Source organism: Pelmatolapia mariae, linkage group LG7 (genome assembly GCF_036321145.2).
Source record: "Pelmatolapia mariae isolate MD_Pm_ZW linkage group LG7, Pm_UMD_F_2, whole genome shotgun sequence".
Lineage (NCBI taxonomy): Eukaryota > Metazoa > Chordata > Actinopteri > Cichliformes > Cichlidae > Pelmatolapia > Pelmatolapia mariae.
In genome coordinates this window covers 34,508,576-34,535,196 of record NC_086233.1, presented here as the reverse complement: position 1 = coordinate 34,535,196, position 26,621 = coordinate 34,508,576, and the positions used below count along the sequence as shown (strand labels likewise).

The 26,621-nt window shown below is 38.2% G+C and overlaps 1 protein-coding gene and 1 long non-coding RNA gene across 2 annotated transcripts in view; one reads left to right on the top strand and one right to left on the bottom strand.

Annotated features, from left to right (window-relative positions):
- cacna1bb (calcium channel, voltage-dependent, N type, alpha 1B subunit, b) overlaps window positions 1-26,621 on the top strand; it is a 226,641-nt gene that overhangs the window by 14,725 nt on the left and 185,295 nt on the right. The window lies entirely within an intron of this gene.
- On the bottom strand, window positions 12,645-14,519 carry LOC134631002 (uncharacterized). Its single transcript, XR_010094345.1, has 3 exons — window positions 14,440-14,519; window positions 14,025-14,101; window positions 12,645-12,744 (listed from the first exon to the last, which is right to left on the bottom strand). It is a non-coding gene; the product is annotated as an uncharacterized LOC134631002 (long non-coding RNA).

Here is a 26,621-nt window from a genome sequence, read left to right as displayed (position 1 = left end):
CAATTATGAAAACATGTGAGATTATGCAAAATAAATCCAAACCTCAAACCAATCAAAATACTAATGTCAAATCAAATCAGATCTAGCTACTATGAAAAAAAATGTATTGTGAATTTCTAAGTGCATATATAACCTTAAACTGGTGGTTTTAATATCCCTGATTTAAACGTGTTGCATTTACATCCACTGAAATGTATTTTTGCAGAGTATTTCGGTGATGAAATGATAATAAAATGAAAGCAGTTTGTGTAGCAAGAGTTTAAAAAAAAGAAAAATCAATCAAAAACAAACGTAATGCTCCTTCAGTTGGATGTTAGTGGCAGCTGCATAAATGATTGATAAAACATGTATATTAAAAATGCCAGGCAATCAGTCAAAAGTGACTGGTTGTAGTTTCTATTGATCTTCTTGGGCTGAAGTCTAATGTAGCATGTATTCTGACAGGATGTGGCTGTGGCTGTACTGCAGGATATGGAGAAATAAGTAATTCTGTTTTCACTGGAATTAAAATATTTTCAGTCATGCTCTGTTAATCATCTTATGTCATCAATAAGTCAGTAGCTTATTTTCCCACTTTTCCACTTTGCTGGGAATGAGTGTTTGTTGTCTGCCAGTTGTACAGTTCCAGTGCTTCGTCCTCAGGCTAATTATGTTGATACAGCCATCCAATCCTAATGAGAGGGTCTAAATGATAGTGTAGCTGAAGGCAGTGGCAGACCTTTAATCTGTCCTGATCAGGCATTAGGAGCTCCTAATAAGAGAATAAATCTGCCTGTGTTGCCACAGGCTTAATCAATATAACACTGAGCTGGCTTGCTCAGGAACACGGAGCCCTGATGAGGAGCCAGACACGGACACTCACATGCTGAGCACAGCAGCGTCCGTGACATAAAGACAAAGGTTGGGAAGCCTGCTCTGCTTAGAAAAACACTTTCTTTTCTGGAGTGTTTGCCATTATGAAGTGAAAACTATAAAAACACAGATAAAATCTTCACCGCATTCATTCTTAATCTCATATTATATCAATGCAATTTAACCCTCAGGTGACCAAGCTGCTAGGGACTAAAATGACATAGTTGAGTCATGTATGATGTCATCATATCTTTCACAGGAATACTTTTGTTCAAACATAAATCACAGGCCGTTGGCATACTGGATGCTGGCATGCATGTCAGTGCTGCATGTCCACAACAGCACCATCTATCATCTGATTGTTTTTGGTGGAGATGAGCTGCTCCACCCTGTGACTGTACTGGCAGGACAATGCCTTGATCAGAGGCAGCTACAATCAGTGACGTTGCACAACCGCAGGGCACTCATCCAGGAACGGAGAGCAATTCCTCAACAACGGATTCGGACACTTGTGCTGTTGATGCAGAGACGGGTGGCAGCTTGTGTCACGCCCAGAGGAGGCCCTACCTCATATTTAACATGCTGTATGCACATATATTACAGTACTGGGTCTATAAAATTGATTTAAAGCCTAATTTTGCATTTCTTTTGTTGAATAGTACATTTGGTGTGGATTGTGCATGTTCAACCTGTGCCTGCATGGGTCCCTGACAAAACTGAACACAGGTGTGTGTGTGAGCGTGAAGCCTGTGATAGATCGGAGACCTGTCCAGCATGTACTGTGCCTGTTGTCCTATGACAGCTGGGAAGGACTTGGATAAGTGGAGGAAAATAGATGGAAAGGACATATTTTGCAGTCAACACTAAAAATCAACCCTTCTGATACAGTACAGCCTGCTACTTTCAATCTATTAGTAATTGTTTACTAGAAAACATAAATTAAAATAAAATCAAAGGCTGTAATTTAAAATAAAACAAACATGCACGCATTTATCACAACCTTCCATTATCCTCACTACACCAATGGGCCAGTTCCTGTAAAAACTACGGAAAGTTGTAGAAGTAGATTATAGTTGTGAGGCTGTGAGATGAGCGTAGGATCCAGTGTGTTAGTGTTACATCTGTTATTTCATATTCATGAAGGTGGCTACACTGTAAAAGTTGAATAAGCAAATATTTGAGGGAAAACAGCAGAAAAGTTTTGGAGCAAACTCGCGATAGCAGTTTGCATGTTTGCCAGTAAAACAAAGTCCACTTTGCATATTTACAGATGTTAGTTTGCAAAGTTTGGGAGAAATGACGTTGTGTGTAATGGCATTCGAAATCTTTCCCCAGTTTGACAAACTAAGACAATAAATTAAAGAAATAACCCACTGTATATATGTTTATGTACTGCCCTGCTTGAATAGATAAAGATGTGTGCAGCTTTTTATTAATGAAATACATACTTGTAAAGTATTACGTAGATAGGTACTATAGATAACTTCTGCAACAAAAGTAAGAAATAGAGCAGATTTATGTAGAAGAAACTAATTTGTGAAGTTAACACAACTTAACATTTGTGTTAGAGGACTTACAAAACTATGTGTTGTGCACAGGAATTCTGCAGTCATTGGTTTGGTGGTTGTGGCTTCTTTTACATTTGGAATTTATGAAGCGATGAAAGAGTTAATTTGCAGCAAGGAAATACAAATACTCAGATGTAAGGTTCACAAATTAAAACATACACCAAAAAAATCCACACAAAGGAGAAACACATAGTAAATATGGAATAATACATAAACAGGTAGCTGAAATTAAAGGCCTTGGCTCCTGGGTAATCCAGCAGACCTGGTATGCTTTGCGTTTAGATCTCTGTCCTTTGTCCAAATTGGGGGCACGCCCTTTTTGATAACCAGTCACTGTTATTGACTAAAGCCTCCCATGGCCTTTTAGTGCCTGTGTGGACACTATGGCAACCACGGTCTAAGGCTCTGAGAACAATAATCCCACTGTGATGTCCAGAGAGACAATGCCAGACCAGTTGTTTTCATTTATTTATCTGAATGCTTGATTCACGGGTGCCCCCCTACGCCTCCAGCAGTAAGTGGTTGGGGCGAGAGTCGGAGCTTGTGTCGACTTCAAAGTTGTGATATCCTTTCATGTGCTTCTCAGGCAACGGGCTAACACAATGGGAGGCTTCAAAGTATAGCAGCAGAGACTACAGAGGACAGGTCACTTTAGCTTATGCCCCGCAACCAACAGCATGAATAAATGTTACCTTTGAACAGCAGCCAAAGTGCTGCTGTCTGATCTTGTAGGTCTTTCAGTCATGGACTTGTTGAAGTTACACGTGTGCTTTGTATGGACTGTTTTGTGTCTTTGTGCTTGTTTTTCATACATCTGCTGTGCTTTACTTGCAGCTGAGGGCTCAGGTTAAGTCCAGGGTTAAATAGTGTTTGTCTGATTTGGCTTCTCATATCTCATGTCACCTGAAACTTGTTCGTATTCATTCATTCATTCATTCATAACTTTGAAAACCCAGCACGTCTGGGTGTGGCCACCAAGCCACACAGCAGAAATGTTGACTGCATGAGTTAGTTTGCTTCCTTATAACCTCAGGTGCAGCCCTGAAGTCAAGGCTTCAATCTAAAGGTGACCCTGCTTTTACCATCTGGGCCCCTCAACTTTGCAGAGACCTGCCTGAAGAAATACTGCCTCCAAACTCGGTGGCGTCCTTCAAATCACTTGTTAAAGCACATTTTCCTGAGCCTGCTTTTATTTAATATCATTTCATCTTTTTTAAATGTTATTTTAAGAGTGTCATATTTCGGTCTTCTTGTACATTTTAAAAATGTTTTTCCTCGCAATGTTGGGTTAACTTTTCTTTAGTTTTGGGCGTGTCTGGCTTTATGTTTGAATTTAGTAATTAGCTTTTGTCACCAGTAGGTAGAAACTGCTGATGGCTACTATATAATAAGGATATATTATTATTATTATTATTATTATTACCTGATTTTTCATCTATCCTAATCATCAGGTCAAAATGTTAATTCGACACATAATCAAGTATTCATATTTTCCTTTAACCTTATAGTAAATCTTTGATGGTGGAGGTTATAAACTCTAGCCTGTGAAGGATGCATGTGCCACCGTGACATCATTTAATATTAAGTAAACACCATCCCAGTATTACCAGACTTTGTCCATGAACGTGCTGCTTTTTAAAAACAAGCACTGTGTTGTGTTGCTCATGATGCATGATTGGCTCTACCTCGCTAGGGAGCGATGTAAAGCTTGTTTTTCTTTGCTTATCCAAGTATGTGGTTAACATGGTCTATTGGAACAAGTCACATGGGTCAAGGCGTGAGTAGGGTTTGAAACACTTTGGAAGGGATTTTTGGACTGCGTTACAGCTGGTTCCCAGGTGGTTTCCTTCACTCCTTTCTCAAACCATCTGTCTATTTGGTCCTTCTTCAGGATGATGATGTTAATATTCACATTTCGGAACGGGAGTGTTGTGATTTTGGCTGTGACAAAAAATATGTCTGAGTTAGCGTTTAGCTCAAAGCATAATGGCGTCCATGTACAGTGGACACAGTAAATTGTTTACAGACTCAATTATTAGCGTGCTCCCACTTTGGATTTTTTTCCCTGCTTTTATGGACCCTTATGTCAATATAATCAGACTGACAGTTGTGGTCAGGGACCTGGCAGCTGTGAGCTTGAACTGGTTTTCGTGTATATAGTGTGTGGTGGCTTGTCTGTTCTTTCAGTGCCTTCTAGCCAGTTAGTGATCTCTTCAGTGAGTGCTCTGCTGAACACTGCATGTTCTCAGGGGCTGGCTGAGTGCTGCTGATGCCATGTTGTAGCAGGCTGTTTCCAGCCCTGCACTGTCTGTTGGTGGCCACATAAGAGCTCCGAGCAGCGGGAGGGAACGCTGCCGGCTTTTTCCTCTTCCCACTCACGTTCACATGGATGTGGTCAGGAATACAAAGTGAAATGGAGCTGAAACTAATAATGCTTTCATTATTGATTAAACTGTGTGTATTTATTCGATCCACCCCTTGATCACACAGTCTATACAATGTTAGTAAAGTAGGGAAAATAGCCAGGGTCATTTCACGAGAAAACAGTGAGTGCATACAAAATTTTATCTTCATGCTATGAATGTTTTCTGACTTACAGGCCCAAAAAATACTTCTGAGAACTTATAGGTACAGGAGATAGCTGCGTGAAATTTCAGATTGCAGCTCTTTTCAGATTGCAGGTTGATTTTATTTTATTTTTTTCCAGAAAGACTTTGTTGGAAAATTATTTTGGCACAGAAGGAATCTTGAAGAGAAGCTAAATCTGGTATCAAAACGTAGGTAAAAAGGAGACCTTTCAGATGCTATAATAGCCACATATCCCACACGGTGACCCTTTTAACCTTAAAAAGTACATTTTGTTTTTCTCCAGGGAATTATGAGAAGACTGCTTTTTGCTACTCTACTTCATAGGTATCAACGGGTGCAGCTGTGCTTTTGAAATTATGTCCCATGACACTAATGCTCAAGTTTTGTTGTAGGCAAGATAGTGACACTTGGAGTGGGTGTAAAATTATTTTGGTTGCGATTTGTAAAGGGCTTCAATGTGCTTTTTGACCCTGAAAATGTCATGTGTTTTTGTCTTCTGTGCTTGTTAAGGTATAATTGCTCAAAACTGCTGGAAAAATCGTGCAAAATTTTGATTCACCTTTGTGTAGGTCTATAACAGAGGAATTTTTCATTGTATAAAGGTACATGTTGGACGCCTTCACTAAAGTAAAAGAAAAATCAGCAGAATCCAAGGGCGTCAGATGGGAACTTTTTCATATATGTTGGATTTTAACTCTAAATCTCATAGGTCAGTGTCTTTAAATTGCTTGTTTTGTGCAATCAATGACTTAGTCCCAGAAATTCAGACTATTATACTAATGCACCAGGATGAGTCAATATAAAGATTATATGGTCAGTTAAAGGAAAGACAACCATGAAAAAAAAGAGCAAAAATACTTAAAAAGGCTTTCCTGCAGTATTTTACAAACTGCTCATATTATACAATAGATTATGTGAAATTGTTGTTAAAATTATAAATTAAATATAAACATTATATATGTCTGTATGTGAAGAAGTATCTACTTTCAGCTACTTTCATCTCATCCACACTCTTTCTGCAATTTCTCTGTTGCTATTTTCGGGCACATGAAGATTGTCTACCTCATGAATAAGCTATGATTGGTTTGGTTGTAATTCTAGCTGTTGTCGACTGCAACACCAGGCTGATTTGGTTATTCTTTTCTCAATCAATGTCATTCATATCTACCAAACAGACCATATTGTTTTGTTTGATTCCAACTTTAAATCCACCCAAACAATCAGCAGATTATTGTCTAAGTTTCCTCCTGAGCTAAAGTCAGTCTTTAAAGTACAAGATAGGTAGTGCGATCCCCACCTCCTCCTCCTCCTCCCCTTCCTCCTCTCTACGAGCGTAAACTACTACAACGCCTCTAAACCCCAAATAGTTCCCAGTGGGTAGGCTTGCATCTTGCATGTAGCTCGCTGGCACTGATGTGTGAATGGGTGTGAAGGGGGAATGAGAGGCACTTTGTAAAAGTGCCATTTAAATGCAGATGCGCATTAAGAAACTTCATTGCTGAATCACACTACAGTCATGCAGACTTAATTTTCCTGCATGAAACAACAGCTTTCTACTGTTAATTTTGTGTTTCTTCTGTATTGAATTTATGCTTTACAACTTAATAGTGTCAGTGGTTAGTATACCATTAGGCTGTTTTTCAGTGTTCCTTTGTTTATCTCTCAAGGTTTTGTCACAACTCTCCCACTCTTTGCACCACACGATTGTGGGCATGTGATCCCTACAGAAGTCTCAGTCCTGCTGTTGAGAAAGTATAAAATTTGTCATAGCCAAAATCATCGTAAGTGAACTCTGAAGTACTCTGAATACTCAGTATTGCTAGCTGAATCTGAACACATCCACATTAATTCAAACATAAAAACAAAAAAATTAAAGTAAGAATCATAACAGAGTGAGCTGTCAGTATGAAGAAAACAATTTTTTTTAACTTAAACGTTTATATTCTCTCAGTAAGTACTGAAAAATACAGTATTATTCTGTACAATTAGTAGCTTGCTATTCATATGTTTTCTCACAGGTAGCAGCATTTAAACCAGTCGGTGGCATTAATTAATACCACTTTGTAGAAAAGCTGCTGAGGTGGCCAAATTTATGCAAAGAGTGGCCTTTGGCACGTGGATGTTGTGTGAGAATAATCTTATGAGTCCACAGTTGTCAAAAAAACAGAAAAGGTAAAAAGTCTCATGGATGCAGCCATTCTCCTCATGACTTTGCATGTCTGTTAATGTTTCTCTTTCTTTCTTAAAAAAAAAAATGTATTAACAAAGAGTGGGACATTATAGCATTTTAAAACAAATTAGTTTTATTAAAATGGAATTTCTTTAAAATTATTAATCTTGGTGGCCGACAAACAGCTACAGGTGATCTGAGCTTATGGTCACTGGATGAGGATGTCACACTTGCATGTTTGGACAACTCACTTGACAAATTAATTAATAAGAGCTCACAATTACCAGCAGCCAAGCCCCAGTTCATAAATATTTATGAGAAAAGAAATACAGTAAAGCCAAGGTGACTCAGAATAACAAACACTGTAGATGTTTAAATTTAAAAAAAAATCCAGCCTGCATCTACGGCTTTGCTATCGCGTCTATTTATGTCTGACTGAAATGGCTGCTAGCAAGATGGCTACACATGCAGTAGCTCAAACAATTATCTCAATGACTCTCATGTTGTCAGTGGCTGGCGAGGTTACCACATTTTGCACCACCAGCTACAGCTGTGACACATAACATAGAGTAGAAAGGCACGGCTCATGATATGGATGCTTTTGAAGAAAAACGTGACATCACTTGACTCAGTGAGAGGTTGGTAAGCGCGGAGACGCACACCATAGCGGGAATTAATCACAGATTTGTCGTTCTAACTGATGTGCATGAGGAGTGAAGTACACACAAGCACTCATGCATGTCTAGACACATGAAAACCCATATGATCAAAGTAAATCCTCTCTATTTTTACACACCAGCACTCAGGCACATACACTCACACGTATGCATGCATGAGTCTGTTGGCTTGGCTGCCAAAGTTCCAGTGAAGCATGGTGGAAAGTGATGCCTGTCATTTCCTGTAGGCAGAGGAAGTGCACGACTTCACCACTGATGTGGCAGACTGGCAGGTTTCCTTTTTCACACACGATTCAGCCCGGAGTTAATTGCAAACAACGTGTTGTTGTCTGGCAAACATCGGTAATTTTACAGGTGCTCCAGCCAAATTAGTCAAAAGAGAAAGTGACAGGTATGAGAATGTTTTCTTTCCCCTCCTAAAATGACTCTGGATGCCAAAAAAATCTTCCAAGACATACACCTAGGGGTTTTTCTTTTGCTTTTTAAAATATTTTTTGATTTAGTTTAATGCATGAAATTAAAAATAAGGATTTAAAAAGCACATCACAGCTTCCCATAATAGTGTATTCAGAGATCCTGCTTCCTTCAGGAAATAGTCCTGCCAGGAACAGCCCAAAGGAGATGAGAGAACATGCAGAAAAGCAGCAAATCCTCATATTTTAGAGCCTGATATTAGATATGGTGTTTTATCCATGGCAGAAAAGCAGCTTGAGGCCAGACTACAGAAGCTGCAGTGACATGTCAGAGGGAGAGATTAGAATTTTTCCATTTTAAATAGAAGTGTAGATTTTAGGGGTATTGGTGGGAATACAGTCCCCCAGATATTTAGAAGGCATGCATTTGTTCCCCAAAAATAAAAACATGAAAGAATCAGAGAAAAAATAAAACTGTCAGCTATGCGTTGTAACCACAGAATCTGAGCCAGAAGGAAATCAGGTGGTTGTCCTTTTTGGCTTATAAAATTTGAAACCCAAGTAAGTTGTGAACCAAATTTTTTGGAATTGAATGTTTTATTAGTTGCTAATTAATCTTAGGATTACATTGTCTGTCTTTGTGGCTTTCAGTCTGCCTCAACAACATATCTACATGATTCTTAGAAATGTTCCTGAAACACACATTGATGCATGTATGACATGCTTTGAATACTTTGTATGCATGGAGACTAAACAAGGGCAAAAGTCAGATCAGAAAAGTTGAGAAAGACAATGCCTAAAGGCTTCACTGCATTATATTTCTGTATATCTTGCTTCATTTTTATGTTTTCCTCTGCATAAATACAAAAAATAGCCAACACAAACTGCATAAGAATTCACTAGAATCTTAAAATAAAGTGTCTCTACAACCATTACAGGGTATGTTTGATATGCTACGTGCAGAGCCAGAGATATGTTGCATGTGCACACTGCAGCTGCTTGAACTAGCGTGCAAGTTTCACTCCATTACTTCATTTTCTGATTAAATTATAGAGCCCTGGGTTGTCCAACACTTAAAAAATTAAATTTTCCTCTGCTCATTTCCTCTCTGCATTTGGTCATAATTTGGTAAGTTTCATTATTACCAACTGATGATGGCCTATGTCCACAAAATAACCAGATCACACAGAGCCTTTTCTGCAGAGCAGCAGTAATGTTACAGAACGATGTAAAAATAATGCAGTTTTCTAACATAACCATAATATTATATCAAATATACTGTCATTTTTCCTATTACCTTATAAAATGTTTTTAGAGCATAAATGTAGCATTGTTCGCAATGTTGCTGTGATGGGTAGTTGGTTTTATATTCTCATATTACTACTTGCTGTGCACTCTAGGTTTTTTGCCTGAATTTGTGCATTTTGTGTTTTTTTCCTTGCTGTTTTCCATGCAGTTATTATTCTTAGTTCAGTCTTTAGGCTCCCGCATCTCTCTTATTGATTCTTCTGTGACCTAGAGTCTGTTTTTGGACTATTACTGTCTATTAAGCATCTCTATTTTGTTCATAGTCTTTGAGTCTTTTTGTTCTTAGTTTATTGCTTTCTGGCTCTTTGCCATTTTGTGGTTACATTAATGCCTTGTATATAGTCCCCAGGTTCCTTAACCGGTTGTGTTTGTCTTTGAGTTTAGTGTTTATAGCTTCTGCAGCATCCACTTTTCCTGTATCTTGTCAAGTCTTTGTCTGATTGTTTGATTTCTTCCTGTTTTATTTTGATAGTCCTTTGTCTTTTGTGTATTTCGTTTCACTTCTTGCATCATTGTCTTGATTAGTTTCAGCTGTGCTCTGTTCCTGAGCCATTTCTCATTCCCTTGATTAGTCCTCATCGTGCCTGTGAATATTTAGAGCTTGTATTAACATTTATTGGAGTGTCTGTTACCTTTCTTTGGAGTCTATAGACTTTTTCCTTCCCTGTTTGTTTATAGCTTTAGTTTTTCCCTGTGGATTTTGTACTTTTTGGGATTGCACCTTAACCAAATTAAAAATTTGCTTTGCTCAGTTAATCTGCCTACATTTGTTTCTCCAAAACATGACACTGTTATGTAGTGATAGGTTAGAGAAATCCCTGTGCAGTGAAGCAGGGAAATCTTTGAGATTGTTAAAGACAGCAAGCTGAGAGTGTAAGCAACAGTATTTCAGCAAACGCCATTTGCATCCTATTGTGTTAACATAAATGAGACTGTTTCAGTTGCTTCAACGAAATGCACAACAAACTAATTCATGAGATAAAATGTTCTGGGAAAAGTGTGCTGTGTTTATCATGATAACTGTTCCTGCCAATAAACCAGCAGATCCTTGGAACAAATGTATCACTGAGGTATCTTTGGATAGTGGTGTCAGCAATTTCAGTGTGCATACTGTGGATTACACTAACCCGGCTGTCAAAAAGTTCCCAACATAACAACATAGTGCCAAAACACCAGTATTGAACTTGTTATCCTGAGTAATGTATTATTTGAAAAATTATACAGACATAACAGAAGAACATAGGATGCTACTACTACTCTAGCCCAACCAAATTTTGTTTGTAGGTACAGTAAAAGCTAATGTGTGAGCTCACTACATAAACAAGAAATCAACACACTGGAACTTGCGGTGGCGTGTTTGTGCCCACAAGAGTCGAATCTCTCGGGACCTCTGCACTGTAAAATATAACTTGTCGTTTCAACTTAAAAATATGAGGTAAAGGGCTGCCTTAAAATTTTAAGTTAAGTCAAGAAATAGAGTTTGTTCTTATAACACAACCAATTGTTATCTTAATGAAAAATCACATGTTGTCTAAACTTTCATCTTAGTTTAGTTGACTGAGATTTATTAGTCAGTTCAACTCCTTTAATTGTCATCTTTACTTGGGAAAACCCTTTCAGCTAAATTAAAATAATCTATTGTTTAAACTCTTGTCCTAGTTCAGTTGACTTGGGTTTTTTAGTTAATTCAAATACTTTAGTAGTTCTTTTAACTTAGGAATCTATTTTAGCTTAACTAACATAATCTGTTAGCTAAGTTGATTTAAGTTTATTAATTAACTGAGCTCCTTAAGGTAGCTGAGTGAACTTGTAAATCAGTTTCATTTTAATTATCAGAGTTGATTGACTGGATGTAAAGAAAAATGTGTATTAAACATCTTAAGTTTTGTTTTGGTTTTTTTTGGCTTTCTAACATCCATTTCAGCAAAACTACCTGTTAGGTTTATCTTAGATCTCAGGTTTAAATATCTACATTCCTTTAAATTAATTTTCTGTTGTTTACAGAAAAAAAATAAAACCCCACAGATTCCATTAAAGTCTATCTGATCATTTCATACAGAAAGTTTGTTTTAAGAACATGACAAGACAATTACTCATGAGCACCCAACATTCACCATTTATTGTGCCATCTTAGTCATCTGAGAAACAGAAAAATCAGTGACGTAGCTCATCAGGCTCACAATCCATCAAAACTCAAAGGCTGCTCCCTGTGAAACAATAAATTTGAACTTGGTCTTGAGCCCAGTTTGGGTGAAGATGAAATTCTGACCAATACTCTAGGAGCAGTAGTGATTCTTGTGAAGTAACAACAAAGTCTGCATTAATGTAATGTATCAACGGGACACTTGCTATTTTAGAAAAGTTATTCTTTACATTTACAAAATTTTTAAACTTCATTGTGCTCAGTCACACCTGTTAGCATAAAACTTGAAATATTAAAATAGTACAAAACCTTTGATAAGTGACAGTAAAGATCAGTTTATAACAACTAAGACATCAAACTCTTGTATTTGTCTTCGTTTACAATTGCAACAAATTCCACAGAACCAATATCTCTGAAAATGACTGCATGCTTCTGAAACATTTGATAATATGGATATTTCAGAAACATTAGTTTGAGTCTGCTCAATTGCAAAACAAAGGAAAAACTACTGACTTGCATGAGATAAGCATCTGCAAAGTCCAGCATTATATTGTTGTTCACATAAGTTTCTTAAACCATGAACAAATGAGTAATTGTCTAATCTGGAATGTAAAGTGTAGTCATTTAGTGACATACAAAAGTGAGAATGAGAACTTGCAAGAATAAAAAAACAAACAGTAAAATAAAAACTGTCCTTAACACTAAGGATCATACAATTACAGTTCTGCATGGCTTTCTGCAAGAGTCTGTTTCTTAGACCATGCACTAGTGAGATGCACTGCCTTCCACCAATGTTCATTAGGATGTTCTGAATGACTTCAAAGATGTCCTTAAGTTCCTTTGGATAGTGTATGTTGAGGGCAAAAAGAAGGCCCATCAGCATGGAAATGGCACTTGAGACATCCCTCAGATTAGACAGGATTACTGCTGCCTCAAGGACAACCAACACATCGATGTCTTCTTCTTTCACCATCGCAATGCCAACTTTCATCCTCTTAGAAAACGTGTCTTCAATACCTGTCGGCTATAAAAGGGTTCAAAGACAAAAAAAAAAAAAAAAAAATTACACAATTACAATTACACAATATCCCGTGTGCTTAACAATTCATGTCTTTCCAAAGAAGAGCCATACTGATGCTTTGGATGATGGTGATTGGCTTTGGGTAACACTTATTAGTTGTTAAAGTTTTTTCAGAATGAGATATGCACCCCCATGTTACAAATCCATTTCTTGCTTTAAACAAAGACCATGTTCATAAATAACTGAGCATGTCTTCAATTGCAGAATTCAAACAAAATTTTCAATTTAAATGGTAAATGGCCTGTATTTGTATAGTGCTTTACTAGTCCCCTAAGGACTCCAAAGCGCTTTACACATTCAGTCATTCACACACATGGGTGGATGACTGAATCGTGACTCAAGAGTTGACAGTTCGTCTTATAATTGGAAGGTTGCCGGTTCGAGCCCTGGCTCCGACAGTTTCAGTCGTTGTGTCCTTGGGCAAGACACTTCACCTGTTGCCTACTGGTGGTGGTCAGAGGGCCTGGTGGTGCCAGTGTCCGGCAGCCTCGCCTCTGTCAGTGCACCCCAGGGTGGCTGTGGCTACAATGTAGCTTGCCATCACCAGTGTGTGAATTTAAATCTACTTATGCTAAATATTGGCTGTGCTCTAAACCAAATCTGGCTGAGAATACATGAAATGTGCAAACTGCAGCTACACTACAGGATCAGATTATGGCTCCATAGACAATGCTTCTTTAATCAGTTTATTGATTAAAGTTTATTTTTTCCCCCTATATTAACAGCATGAAAAAAGAGCATATAGACATGGCTGAACAGGTTGCATAATTGGCACTGAATATCAACATCCACCTTTACCCAGCTGCCCAATGACTCTCGGCCAGTAACCTTTAATTGCTTACCCAGTCTACACAGTCTCTTTTCCAGGGTCCAGGACATTTCACCAAAGTATTGCCCCCCACAGCTGTAGCAGCCACTGCAGCCCCTTAAATATCCTAATATCTCTGCCATTACAATATACAATGTGAGAAATCAAACGTAAAGCTGAAGTGAACAGTACAGCAGCGAAATGTCAAAGACCCTGGTGAAGACATGAATAAACACAAGACACTAATAATATCAATGCTAGCTTGCCAGTTAGTTTCTCTGAAACCCAGACCAAATCCAGTGTCAAAGATCTTGTAATAATACATTTGGTGAGGAAAAAGTACACATGTACTTTTTAATTTAAAATCCACTGTGGTGCTGTCATTATTAAATTTACTAAAAGAAACAATGCTAACCTTCACAGTCTTGAAAGTGTGTGAGGGATCTTCCTTTAGAAAATGAGGTCCTCTGTCCTCTTCCTTTGTGTAGGGCTCTGGTCAAAGAAGTCAAAAAGAAAACAAAAACACTTTTTAAACAGTGTTTATGAAGCATGTAGACAGCTCCAAATTCACAGCTTTTTGATGCATAATTCCATCAATATATGATTATCATTGGAGATTTTGAATCAGGCTTATCAGGACATTCAAGTAGAATATGATATCCAACCTACCACCAATATACACAGATTCTGTAAAAGTTACCACACTAAATGTCCAGTTGTGAAATATGATGACAGACTTTACTTATCAGCTTTCTTTCAATGAGTTCATCAGTTGAACTGGATAACCTAAAACTTAAACAAAGGATTAGATTTCGCAGTTGAACACTTACATCATCTCCGAAGCATCTTATGAGCCTAGTTAGCCTTTCTATGCCGCTCTTGATTTTGTACAGCTCCACGAACCTCTCCATAATGGTCAAGCACAGCAAAAAGGAACCCTTTCAGGTCAACAGATGTAAGACGGGCAAATTCTGCTTCAACCTGAGCAATAGAAGAAGAGGGGTGGAGAGTACAGGCAGAATTAAAAAAAGATTCTTTGAGACCCAAATTTAAGCAAACAGTCATCTGAGGCCCATTAGAGAAAACACAAACACACAAAAGCAAACAAACAAAAAGATGCACTTTACCTGCCGTTCAGCAAACAAGGAAGTTCAGAGAACAATAAGCTCTGTCTTGAAATCTTTTAAAGTAGAATGATTGTGAAAATGACTTATGTGATGTAAAACTTTAGTAAACGTGCGATTAAAAGAACACTGAGTAAAAGGACAAGTAACAGTTTCCTTATTCCTCAGATGTTTACCTTGATGAGCAATACTGTTTTAATCCAACTGCCTCATTAAAGTTACACAACAGGCTTTTTACATTAAAGCCAGCAAGTCCATTACATACTCCCTTTTTAGATCTGAAATACTGTGCAGATTCTGTGTATATGTAGTGGACAGCAATTTACCCCAAAGAGCGCAAAGTTTGCAAGTCCACCTCATTTAAATGACAAAGTCAAATGTGATCATCTAGACCTGTGAAAATAAATTAATGACAAACTTGCAGTTATGGATGTTATTACAACCACAAGAACCTAAACAGTCTGCTCCATTGCTTTTGTTAATGAATCATTTGTTGGTAACACGTCTGAATATTTAGTTTATGCCACCTGCATGTGATCATCAATAGTGCCATATTACTTCTTAAGAAGTACCCTGACACTACAATCTTTATATCATTTGTTCTACAGAGCTATTAAATTACAATATAATCTGAGGTGTTTCCAGTATGACAAAATGCACAAATTGTAACTTACCATTTGACTCCACTGACAAAAATAAATCCCCAGCATCAAGTTTGGCTTCACAGACCTAAAATAAGTAAAATAAAAATATATGTTATAATTATATTGTTTTCGCCATTTATTCATGTTTGCTAATTTTCTGACATATAAACAATGTTAGTTTTGTTACAATACAGAGAATGCAGTTTAATTAAAAGGTAAATTATGCAAAAAAAAAAAAAACTTCTGCAGTATACCATGCCAAAAATCAGTGTCTCTGATGCCAATTATTTTATCACTACAGCTCGTTTAGTATGGAAACTCACAATCTAGTCATACTGATCACAAGAGTTCAAAAATAAGTCAAAATAGTGAACTGTTGTTAAGCATAAAGCATTTCAGGGTAACAAATAACTGCACAATATAATTAAAGCAAAAAATAAGCACACTGGAGGACTATCTGATAAAAACTAATATAATGCTGGTTTGTAGACCATATTTTGTCTCTGTCCTCAGTGCACTCTTGCAGCTTAGCATGCAGCAGTTAATAACACCTTAAGTGATTACATAGGGATAAACAGATGACAACAAGCATCCGAGTCCTGCCAAAAAGGTCTTTTTGAACCCAGCCAGTTATTGGAAATATTGCCAAAATGAACTTCCACCAAAATACAACAGCCTGTGAACTTGAAAGGAATTTACAAGTACAGAGACAATATGAAATAAGCTTTATTAATTAGCTGAGTTAGCTTGCTAATATCGCAACAGTGGTTGAGTGCACAACCTTAAAGCTAGCGGCACAATACTTGTGATTTGCTCAGCGCCACATTAAACCCATAAAAAAGGCCATATGTCAGTTTATTAGGTCAAGTTTGGTCATGACACACAAGCTGGACCTTGTCGGCTAAAGTTACATTAGCTAAAGCAAACATTTCGGTAAAAGAGAAAAACACACGTCATGCCATAAATTCAAAACATGTTCCAACTTTTGTAGCTCTCTTTCCTTATAGTTATAACCAATGTTACTCACCTTGAAAGCATATTCCAAAGAAGACGATTAGAAAACGTCCAAGTAAAGTGAGCATGTCGTTAACCGCCAATTCCCCATGATGCACCTCGGTAGCAGTCACGTGAGGCAGTTTTGAATCCTGCTGTGCTCAACTTACCCGCATTGTCAAGTTCACATAAGTTTCTGATTTAGCTGGACATGAGTTTTCAAGTTAGCTTTTTTTGGTGTAATTGGGACGTTTTTAACTTGTAATTCTATGTTATAACAACAACTTCAGTCATCTATCGTCAAACTGATATAGAATAATATGTTGAAATAACAAACAGCTAGAATTACATTTTACAGTGTGCGAAACTGAGATTGTTCCGTGTGTGTAATGGGAACAGCACTGTTAGTTTGGCATCAACAGCTGTCTTCTGAATGGGTGAATGTGGTTGTGAGTGAGAGCATAATGAAAGAAAACAAGGAGACTTTATGACCAAAAAGTTATTTTTAATTTTCAAAGTTTAATGACAGTGATTCTCTAGCAATAAATTACACGAGCCCCAAAAATTGAAGCGCGAGGTCTATACTGAACAACAAAACCAAGCCAAGCTTTAAGTGTCCTCCTGTGGTCCTCCAGCAGGGTGAGGCTCAGATTTCGCCTTGGAGGCAGGGTTAGCTAGGATCACACGCAGACCTTTAAATTCTCAAGCCTGCAGTCAGCAGCACTTAAGAGAATGTCACGTTTATTATGTAGCACATTTGGGCATGAATGACTTGGCAGCCTGCAGGATGTTAACGTGACTGTCACCTCTGACACACATCTTGCTTTCTTCATCCTGACTAAAAGTGCACCATCATTGGCTGGAGATGCTTCTTTATCTCAGGTTCAGGAAGAGGGGAACATGTTACGGAATAAAAACATTCAGCTTTAAATGTTAGTGTTGTTAAGGAAATATTTACTGCACTTACCCACGATGTGTGTTGACCCTGCTTGCCCTGTGATTCAGTGAAATGGTTGATAGTTCCTTTGACATTTACAAGCAGCAGTGTACGTCTCAGTGCACTCCTGTGTGTTTAAACTCTCTGTTCAGACAAAATTTTTGACATGACCTGCTGGACAATGTCATTTTTATCTTTTCAGCTTAAAAAATTGGTAAAATTGTGTTTCTGTTTTATTCTGAAATGGCTCACCTTGTTTTATTCCTACTGATGTTACTTTCTCCTGTGGTTGTTTCTGTTTCTTGACAAATTTCTGCTACACTTGTGTCCCATTAGATAACTACTCACCCAGTATGTTTACTCACATGGTTCCCTGTCTTCCTCAATTCTCTGTCATTTTCTCTGGTTTATGGCTACATTAGATTTTGGACTTCAGACCCTTTTGCCTTCTGAACTGCTTACCTGTGTATGACCCCAGCTTCAGGCATTAAAACTGCAAATGCTGTTGGTTCAGCCATTACAGAAGAAGCATGGCAGCCTCTCTTATGTACTTCATCAAAGCTCTTGTGCATAAAGTTGTAATTGAAACTATATATAGATATTTTAAGATTATTTTTGTGTCATTCACAACTCCTGCAGGTGTTATAGATCTCAGTGTGATGCAACTCCCTAGGATGGTGTTGTGTTCAGTGTTTAGCTTGAAGTAAATGATTTATGCAGCTTCGTGGGTTTTATTTTAAAAATGTCAAACAGCATGGTGAAAATTTACTGACTTGTGAGTAAAATCCTGCTTTACCATCTGTTTTACAATAGAAGTTGGACCTTACTTTAACAATTCAATTAAACTTTATTTCAAGAGCTTCAAATCACAACAAAATGATCTCAAGGTGTCTTATGTTGTTAGATAGCATACAATACAGAGAAACCCCAACAATCACATGACCACATATGAGCGAGCACTTGGCGACAGTGGGAAGAAAAATTTCCCTTCTAACAGGAAGAAATCTCCGGCTCAGGAAGGAGCAGCCATCTGCTGCGACTGGTTGGGGGGAGGGGAGGAAGGACAAGTGGAACATAGTCTAAGGAGCTTGGAAAGAAAAGCATCTGGACTTCTTTAAGTTGCTTGAAGACATTTCACCTCTCATCCGAGAAGCTTCTTCAGTTCAGAACTGAAGAAGCAACTTAAAGAAGTCCAGACGCTTTTCTTTCCAAGCTCCTTAGACTACGATGACCTGGATGACTGAGAACCTTCACAGACACAAGTGGAACATAAGACTTGAAGCTAGTGATTAGGATCATAAACCAATGGAAATGTTTACTGAGGTCAAAATGGAGTGAGAAGCAAAATACTTTTCTCAGATTTCTGTCCCATGATACATTTTTTGGGGGGGCATTTTAGTAGTCGCCCCCTGCTGGCCACTAGAAAGACATTAAAACGTTTCTGCGCTGGCTGGATGACTGATTGTGGTTACAACATGTTAGCATGCTGGCATGGAAAAAATAAATAGGTGAAATCTAAATTTCAGTCAACCATTTCCCTGTTTGGTGCTAGTGTTACCTGCTACCTTTGGTGGTTCTTGGTATGTGTGATTTTTGAGGTTTAGCACCATGGATGATTATAAACACAATAAACAGACTCCAAATACATTTGTATTGGGAGGCCACATACTCTTCATTGGCTGAATTAGATATTCTAAAACATTTGAAATATGTGTATTTCCATAGTGACCCCGACAACTTTCCAGTAACTCTAATGGGTCAGTTCCTATTTGAGACAAAGACAAAATTGTGGCAGGAAATATTTTTGACAGTTAGTATATAAAGGCAGGACTGGTCAACCCATTTCTTTATATTTTGTTTCCTGAGCCTTACTTTCTTGTCCTTTTATAATAAAGTGGTCTTGAGCAATAGTTCTCCAGCCCTTCTGAAGACTTAACTCGGTCACCTAAAGCTTAATAGACTGGAGTTAAATTCATGTACATACCATTAGTGCTTTATTTCTTTTTCTCTCACTGGCTTTCTTTCATGCAACCAGAAGGAAACATCTAGTTGTTCTAAATGCATGCAAATGTAATGAGCTTCATCTTTACTGCTGGCAGGAACCGTCTTTGCGCTCTACTTTGATTTCTGTCCTAAATCTTATTGCAGCCCTTCAGTGCTGACCCACCTCCCCATGATGTCTCAGCTAGAAATGCAAGTGAAGTGAAGCAACCTCAGTATTGAATTATCTAATCATGTCTTCCTCTAGTCTGCCAGACAGCATCTTCCTGCTCCCCCTGAGTTCACCTGCAGATGCAGCAGCTGCACCACAAAATGAGCCCACTTGGTCATATTGCTGCTGTAATGGATGAATTGTCTCCCCTTGTTTTCTTCCGAGCTAAGCCCTAAAAGGGTTGGAAAGTGGCTTTCTGTGGCGTCCCCTTCTGTTCCTAACCTAATGGAGCAAATTGTGGCACAGAGAGCATCTCCTGCTCACTGCCTGCTGCCTCCAGCTGTGGGCCGAGGAGAAGGCATCAGTGGGGGGGTTTGTTTGCAATGTGCGGTAAGAGAAACAACATTCCTCCTCCAGTTTTTCTTCCCTTCTGTCTCATTAAACCTACCAGGAGGATGCTGCCGCTGCCGAAGTGCTTGCCGCCTCCACCTCGCCTCTCTCTGTCTCGCCTCAGTGGAGAGCCGCTCTGTTTGTTCACCCTTCCCGGCCCCCGTGTAAGCTCTCTCACTGTGGAATAACTGACAGAGTCACACACAGAGAGGTGTAGGGCACAACAGAGAGGAGGGAAAATGAGGGCGATAAGAGAGGCTGAGACTAAAGTGCCGTAGGATTAGCAATCACGATAAACAGTATACGTAACCTTGTGTATTTCTGCGCTGACAGAATTATTTTTGAGCCTCAGTGAGCTTAATTACAATATTTTTCATCTTTGTTTAACTGGATTGTAGAGCACTTAGTCTGCTGTCTGTGCGACTGTACATGTTGTGATCTTTGGACATCTTTGTAGGTGTGTGTGTGCTTTTATGAGTTCTCATGAAATATGTTTAGTGGAGCTGTTATAAACAGCTACCATACTGCCTACAGTGAAGTATAGACAAGCTTTACCTTACAAGCTCACCTATTAGAATTAAACATTGTAGTATGTGGATATTAAGTAATAAGGTGATACACTTCTACGCTTGTGGTTGTGCTTGCTTTGCATAAGACTAAAATAATCACTCAGGAAACTACACTAAAGCGAAGCATCACAGACACTGAGCAGTTGGGCAGCTGTTCCCCTCAAAAGTTATTGAAAGCGAGCAAAAAGGAACATACCATAATTTTCCAAAAGAAATGTTACCATGAGAGCAGCCCAGACTCTTCTGTGATCTCTAAATGTAATGTAATGTATCCCACATGGAGACATAGGTCTTCAGAGCTTATCAGAAGTACAATTTAAAAGTTTTATTCAGACAATTATTAGAAACATCCAAGGTTCAAGGGCCGTTTTGCTAGTATCCCTAGATACTGATGCTCAAATTTTAATTAAAAAATGTGATGAACAAAAGCAAGATTGTGTCCTTTGAAATGGGTGTTTTCTTTTTGTTTTGTTTTTTTAAACAAAGCTCCTAGATATTTCCTGAAAATGATGTGGTTGGAGTTATGAAGCTCTGAATGCTCAAAAATATGTAAGAAAAGCAAATTATCCACCCATGCATCCATACCAGGATCGTGGGATCCTGGAGCCTATCCTAGCTGTCATATGGCGACAGGCAGGACAAACTTTTAGGGCCTCCAACTCAGAAAATGTTCATAGTAAGAAGGTCAAATTTTGAATGCCTTCATTAAGTAGATCAAAGAAACCTGTTCATTCTGAAGGGTCAAATGGGAACTTTCTGCAGATTTGGTTGTTTTACATGGAATTACATACTAACATATGCATTGCACTCATAGTCTTCAGATGCACCTTGCTTTAGCTAACTAGCGTTAGCACCCCTCCCTCATTTGAAATTGACATTTTAAACGAGGGAAATCCACACACCTACACACACATGCAAGCTGTTATGGTGATGTCTGAGCAGAAAACAATGACTGAGAAGCCTCTCTAACTAGTGTTTATACTGTATTAGCACTCTGTGGCATATCATAAACTCTCCTTCAGGTCTTTTGGCCAGGTTAGAGTTTGGTGTACAGTGTACAGAGAAGGGGAGAGAGAGAGACCATGTTATATCCTTAGCTAAGTGGCCAAGTTTGCTTGGTCTTACTTATTTTTAAACTGTGTTGCCATTGTTACCATTAATGAGCAGAGATGCTGTTTCAGATGCTTTTGTGTAATTATCCTCTCCAGTACGTCTTCCTTAGACTCATTAATTCAGTGGCCGTTTTCAGCTTTGCACAACCATAATTGCAGTTTGAGTGCTAATGTTTTCCTGCTGTTAATTTGATGTTCTGTTACACCTAATTATCTCATCTCTTATCTAAGCAAATTGAGCAAACAAGGAAAGCTTTTATCTTTTCAGCAAAACACTGCATTTTGGTGCTTTGGCCAAACCCTGTTGAAGGCATGCATGCTTAATTGTACAATTCACCAATTTACAGTAGGTTAATACTGACAGTAGAGGGATAGGAGACTAGTTTAGGGCAGATGGGTGCACAGAATTAGTGGTTTCTCTTGAGTAATCTGCCAGCAGAGTATCTTCTGTCTTTCTATTCATCTCTGTGACCAGGCAGGCTCTCTGACCAAATGTCTACTCAGCAGTGTGGGCGACTGAACAAGCCTGTTAACACTTTTGAGAGTGGCAATGCTGGGGATCGATGGGGTCCAAGACCCTGTTTGTCCTTCAGAATTCAAAACCCAGCAGGACTGGAACAGCTGAACGATGGATGAATGGGCATCTAAGAATCTGAATCACCGTCAGCTCTCTAGAACTAAAAATATTATTTTTAGATTCGAACAAATATATATAACATCATTTTACCAAAGTAGAACTTAACAGCAGTAAGTGAAGAATTGAATGTTCTCCACCAAAGAAAATCTTGAACCAGAAAGATTTCATTGGATATTTGATCACAGAAAAGGTCGGGTGTATCCTGCTTGATCTAAGAAGTGTTTTATGTTATTGTTAAGGGCCAAATACCTAAGATTTAGGCTCTGATAGTATTCATAATAAGCATTTTAACTTTGTGTTTCCAACCTAGTTATGGACCTGCTGGAAAGAGATCAATGCTTTGCTGGTTAATTTTTTGGTAGGTGTACAAAGAGAAACTTGATTATATCAACATAAAAGAGATGCAAGTCAACTGGGTCATTCGTATTGGCAAGGATTCCTCCAGATTAATATTTACTTGCAGAAATGTTGCAGGGATCAGTTCTCATGTGTTATCCCAGATACACATGAGAACTGACTTATTTTGTAAAGAGCTTTCCTTCTCATGCAGCATTTGGAAAAACGAATCTTCAAGAGAAAAAGGTCTTTGTAATGAGGTATGCTCAGTGATGGAGTAATATACAATAGGGTTCAACTTTAGATTGTATTACCGTTTACTTTTAAGTTTAGTTTTCACTTCCTGTTCAGTCTCATTTTACCAACAGATCAGATTGTTGCCTGAAAAACAGTGAGATTATACAGCAAGCAAATGTTACCTCATATATTTAAGAGAGGACACACATTTGTAGAAATCGTAGCATTTGTTTTCACTATCCACCCTCACTGCACAAATGCAAAGGTGAACACAAAATGTAGATCAGAAGATCAAAAGGTCAGATGAGGTTAACCTCTGGGAAGTTAACAGGTCAGCAGATGGAAGATGCAGAAATGGCAGACTGAAACTGATACTGATTGTGCATTTGCACCAAAATGTAGACAACCTCCCCGAAACAGTGCACTGGCACATAAAGTAACCGAAGATGACAGCTGTTATTATCTTCATCCCAACACCTTTCTTATCAACATCCCCGCCATCCCTGACCTGTGCTATTATTGCCCCAAGACAGACCATCAAATAAAAGTAAAAAAAAACATAGTTGTGTCTCTGCTTATGTGTGCTGAGACTGAAAAGTCTCAAGAGAAGCAGGCAAGCTTTGTGTTGTGTGACTCCCAGGCCATTTCTGTGAAGCACCACTAATACTGGAGTGTTAATGGGAAAGAAAGTGAAACGCTTTCCTTCACTACAAAGACACGCTGGATGTTTATCCTTTACAGAGCACAGTCGAGGTCTTTTATCCTCATCATCTAACTCTCAACCAGGTAAAATAACTGTAACTGTCTATCCTGTTCATGTATTTTATTTATTTATTTTTTTTAGTGAGTTACTTGCCTTTTATAGCCTTGTGTAGTTAGTCTAAGGTTAAAGATCTTTACAGGTAGAGATTTGATAAGCTAAAAATCTTTGCTAGTGTTCTCCAATAATGACAACAAATATTACAAGCATGACAGACCCTCTAAAGTCCTACTGAGAGATGATGTTATTAAAAAGAAATCTGATGGTGACCCAAAGAGTCAGAATGGGTTTGAAATCGGTTAGTGGATAAGCCTTTTTCAAACACTAATAAACCCTAACAGCATGATGAGCGACCAATTAATACCCTCAGAAAGCACAGCGAGATGAGAGTAAATGTCTTGAAAATTGGTGTATTAGGAAGTATTAGGAACTTTTTTCATCAACTGATCATTAGTAAGTTAAAAAGTATTGTAATACAAAGACTACAGTGAAGTTCCAGGTCAGATTCAGCCTGTTTTCTTTGAACTCACATATGTTGTCGTCTTTCACAGACCAAGGGATCTTACTGTCTCTATTAGGTTACATGTAAATACACACCGACAAGCTTCTCTCCCGACTCTTGCAAAGGGTTCCTACAGACAGTTTGGTTGCAAAGATCATCCTTCTATTTTAAACCTGCTATTTTTCTAACCTACTGATCTATTTGAAATATCTGAATGTTGCTTTTAAAGCCGCTCACTCCATTACTTCTCTTTTTTGCCTCCAGCAGTTCTTTATCTTTTGCCTTATATAGTTGCCACAGTTACTCTTGATTGTTCCAGCATCCAACATTTTTAGATACATGGGAAAAAAGCTCCTGATAACTACTGGGTAAACAAAAAACTACATTCTTCCTGTTTTGGCTGTGCGATGAAGCCTTCCTTTACATGGAAGATTTTATGCCTGATGGAAGGCAGAATTGCATAGTGAAACCATGCAAGTCCAGAAAAGGTGTTATTATTCTGTAGCTGCTACAATTAATAATAATTTTTTCTTGAAAAGTTAGCAATAAAAGGTTGTCTTTTGCCCTTTTAAGATCTACAGGAACTAATGTGTCTGCACAGCCGGGGTGCAAGTGCAGAGGATTCTAGTGAAATCATGCATGGCGAACATGAGCGAAAGAGTAGAGACAAAGTGTTTGATTAGAAAAATTGTGATATAATTTGTGCATAAAATAGCCCAAGTGTGAGACACACAGACTGTCGGCTTGTTATGACTGAGAATGATTTATCTCATCTACATGCCAAAGCTGTAAATACTATGTTTCCTTCACCTCCCAAACAAATTATTTATTTATTTATTTATTTATTTTTTAGAAATAAAAAAGCAGTCCCTCCTGAAAGGCAAAAGCTCTCACAGCATGCTGCAAACCATGTGCTCCTTTTAATCAATATCTGTCTCGGCTGCCTTACATTTCCACTTGTTCTCCACTCCTTCACCACAGTATTTGTCTACATTTGTGAGAAGAGATATTTAGGAATAGCATTTGAGAATAAAGTGGGCCTTTTAGTCACCACAGTGACAGATGTACCGCTGCGTGTCTGTGCGACGTTAGCAAAGGCTGTGAAAACTCTAAAGGCAATCATGGCAGAAAGACACAGACAGAGAGAGGAAAGGAACCAAAGAGTTGAATAAAACAGAGCATCTTTTTTTTTTTTTTGCTTATGAAATGAACATCTGTAGATAGAAGGAGCAGAATAGTCACTAATGATCTGGAGATGGACTTCACTCTGATGTAGACCAGAGCATCACATAATGAGGATGTCCCACAGACTCGGAGCATGCCCATTTATAAAGGAAAACAAAGGAAGGTCTGCGTATATAAAGGGCAACCAAACTGTCTGTAGCACTGATTGTGTTATTTAGAAAGTAGTGAAGAACACTTGTGGAAAAAACATTAAGTCAAACTGCACTAAGTTACTTGTGAGTTAACAGCACTTGGCTTGATTTCAGTTTCCTTGCCGCTTCTTCTCAACTCGTGCTTTGAATCGTAAATGCTAAAATGTGCTGGCTTTATGCCCTTTACAGCTATAGTTACTTTAAACTAAATGTACAGTCACAATATTAAAATAGCCCACCTCCTATTGCTGCAGAGCTGATCTGACCTGTTAGTATATCGGCACAGTGGTTCCTGTGGGTTGTGTGGTGGGGCTTCTGTGGACCAGTCTTGTTCAGAGGCCTCCCTCAGATGCTTATAAGTTCAGGAAGGATCAATTGAAGCAAGCAAGCTAGCAAGCAAAACTTTATTTATATATAGCACATTGTAGATGGAAGCACAATGAGCTGCACAAAACATGAGCTACCACAGTGGACACAGCTGTAGCAGTAAATAGACAATGTAAAATTAAGACTGTAGACAGATGTACAATACAATTAAGAAGAGCAATCACCAATAAAATCAAACAAAAGGGCAACAATAGAATTAAAAAAATTATAAAACCTATAAGGCTCAAGTCACACAGGTCTAGAGATCAGTCAGCTACCGTACCCTTAGTTTGTAACTAACTAACTAGGTTACCAAGGGGCCACCGATCTGTCTGTAGGCCTGCGTGACTGAGGTCTAAGTTAAATCCATAAAGACATTTAGAAAGAAGATTCAGAAAGTCAATTAAATATAAAATAATAAAAATATAGCAGACACAATGACAAAAAACATATGTAAAATCAAAGTAGTAGAATTAAAGTTGGGTATTAAGATTAGACATTAAAATTAAAAGTGAAAAAGCAAGCAGATACTGATAACACTGATCATGTTGAAGCAGAATAAATATGGTTTGGTAGGTTGTACCAGTGGATTTATGAGTATCGGTGAGACCAGGGTAATAACCAGGTGGTGTGATCTTGATTGAAGAGTTCAGCTGCTTTAAAGCTTATCACACAGATACTGAAGTAAAAGAATTAAAATTTTAAATACAATTCCAAAAGCCAGTGTAGTGACCTCCTTACAAGTGTGATGTGGTCAGATTTCTTTCTTTCTGGCAGCGATACTGTGGGCACAGACATTTAGCCAGGTATGGATACAAATTTCTAAAGTCTACAATATTTCTTACATGATAAAACCAAGCTGTAAACCAAATGCCTC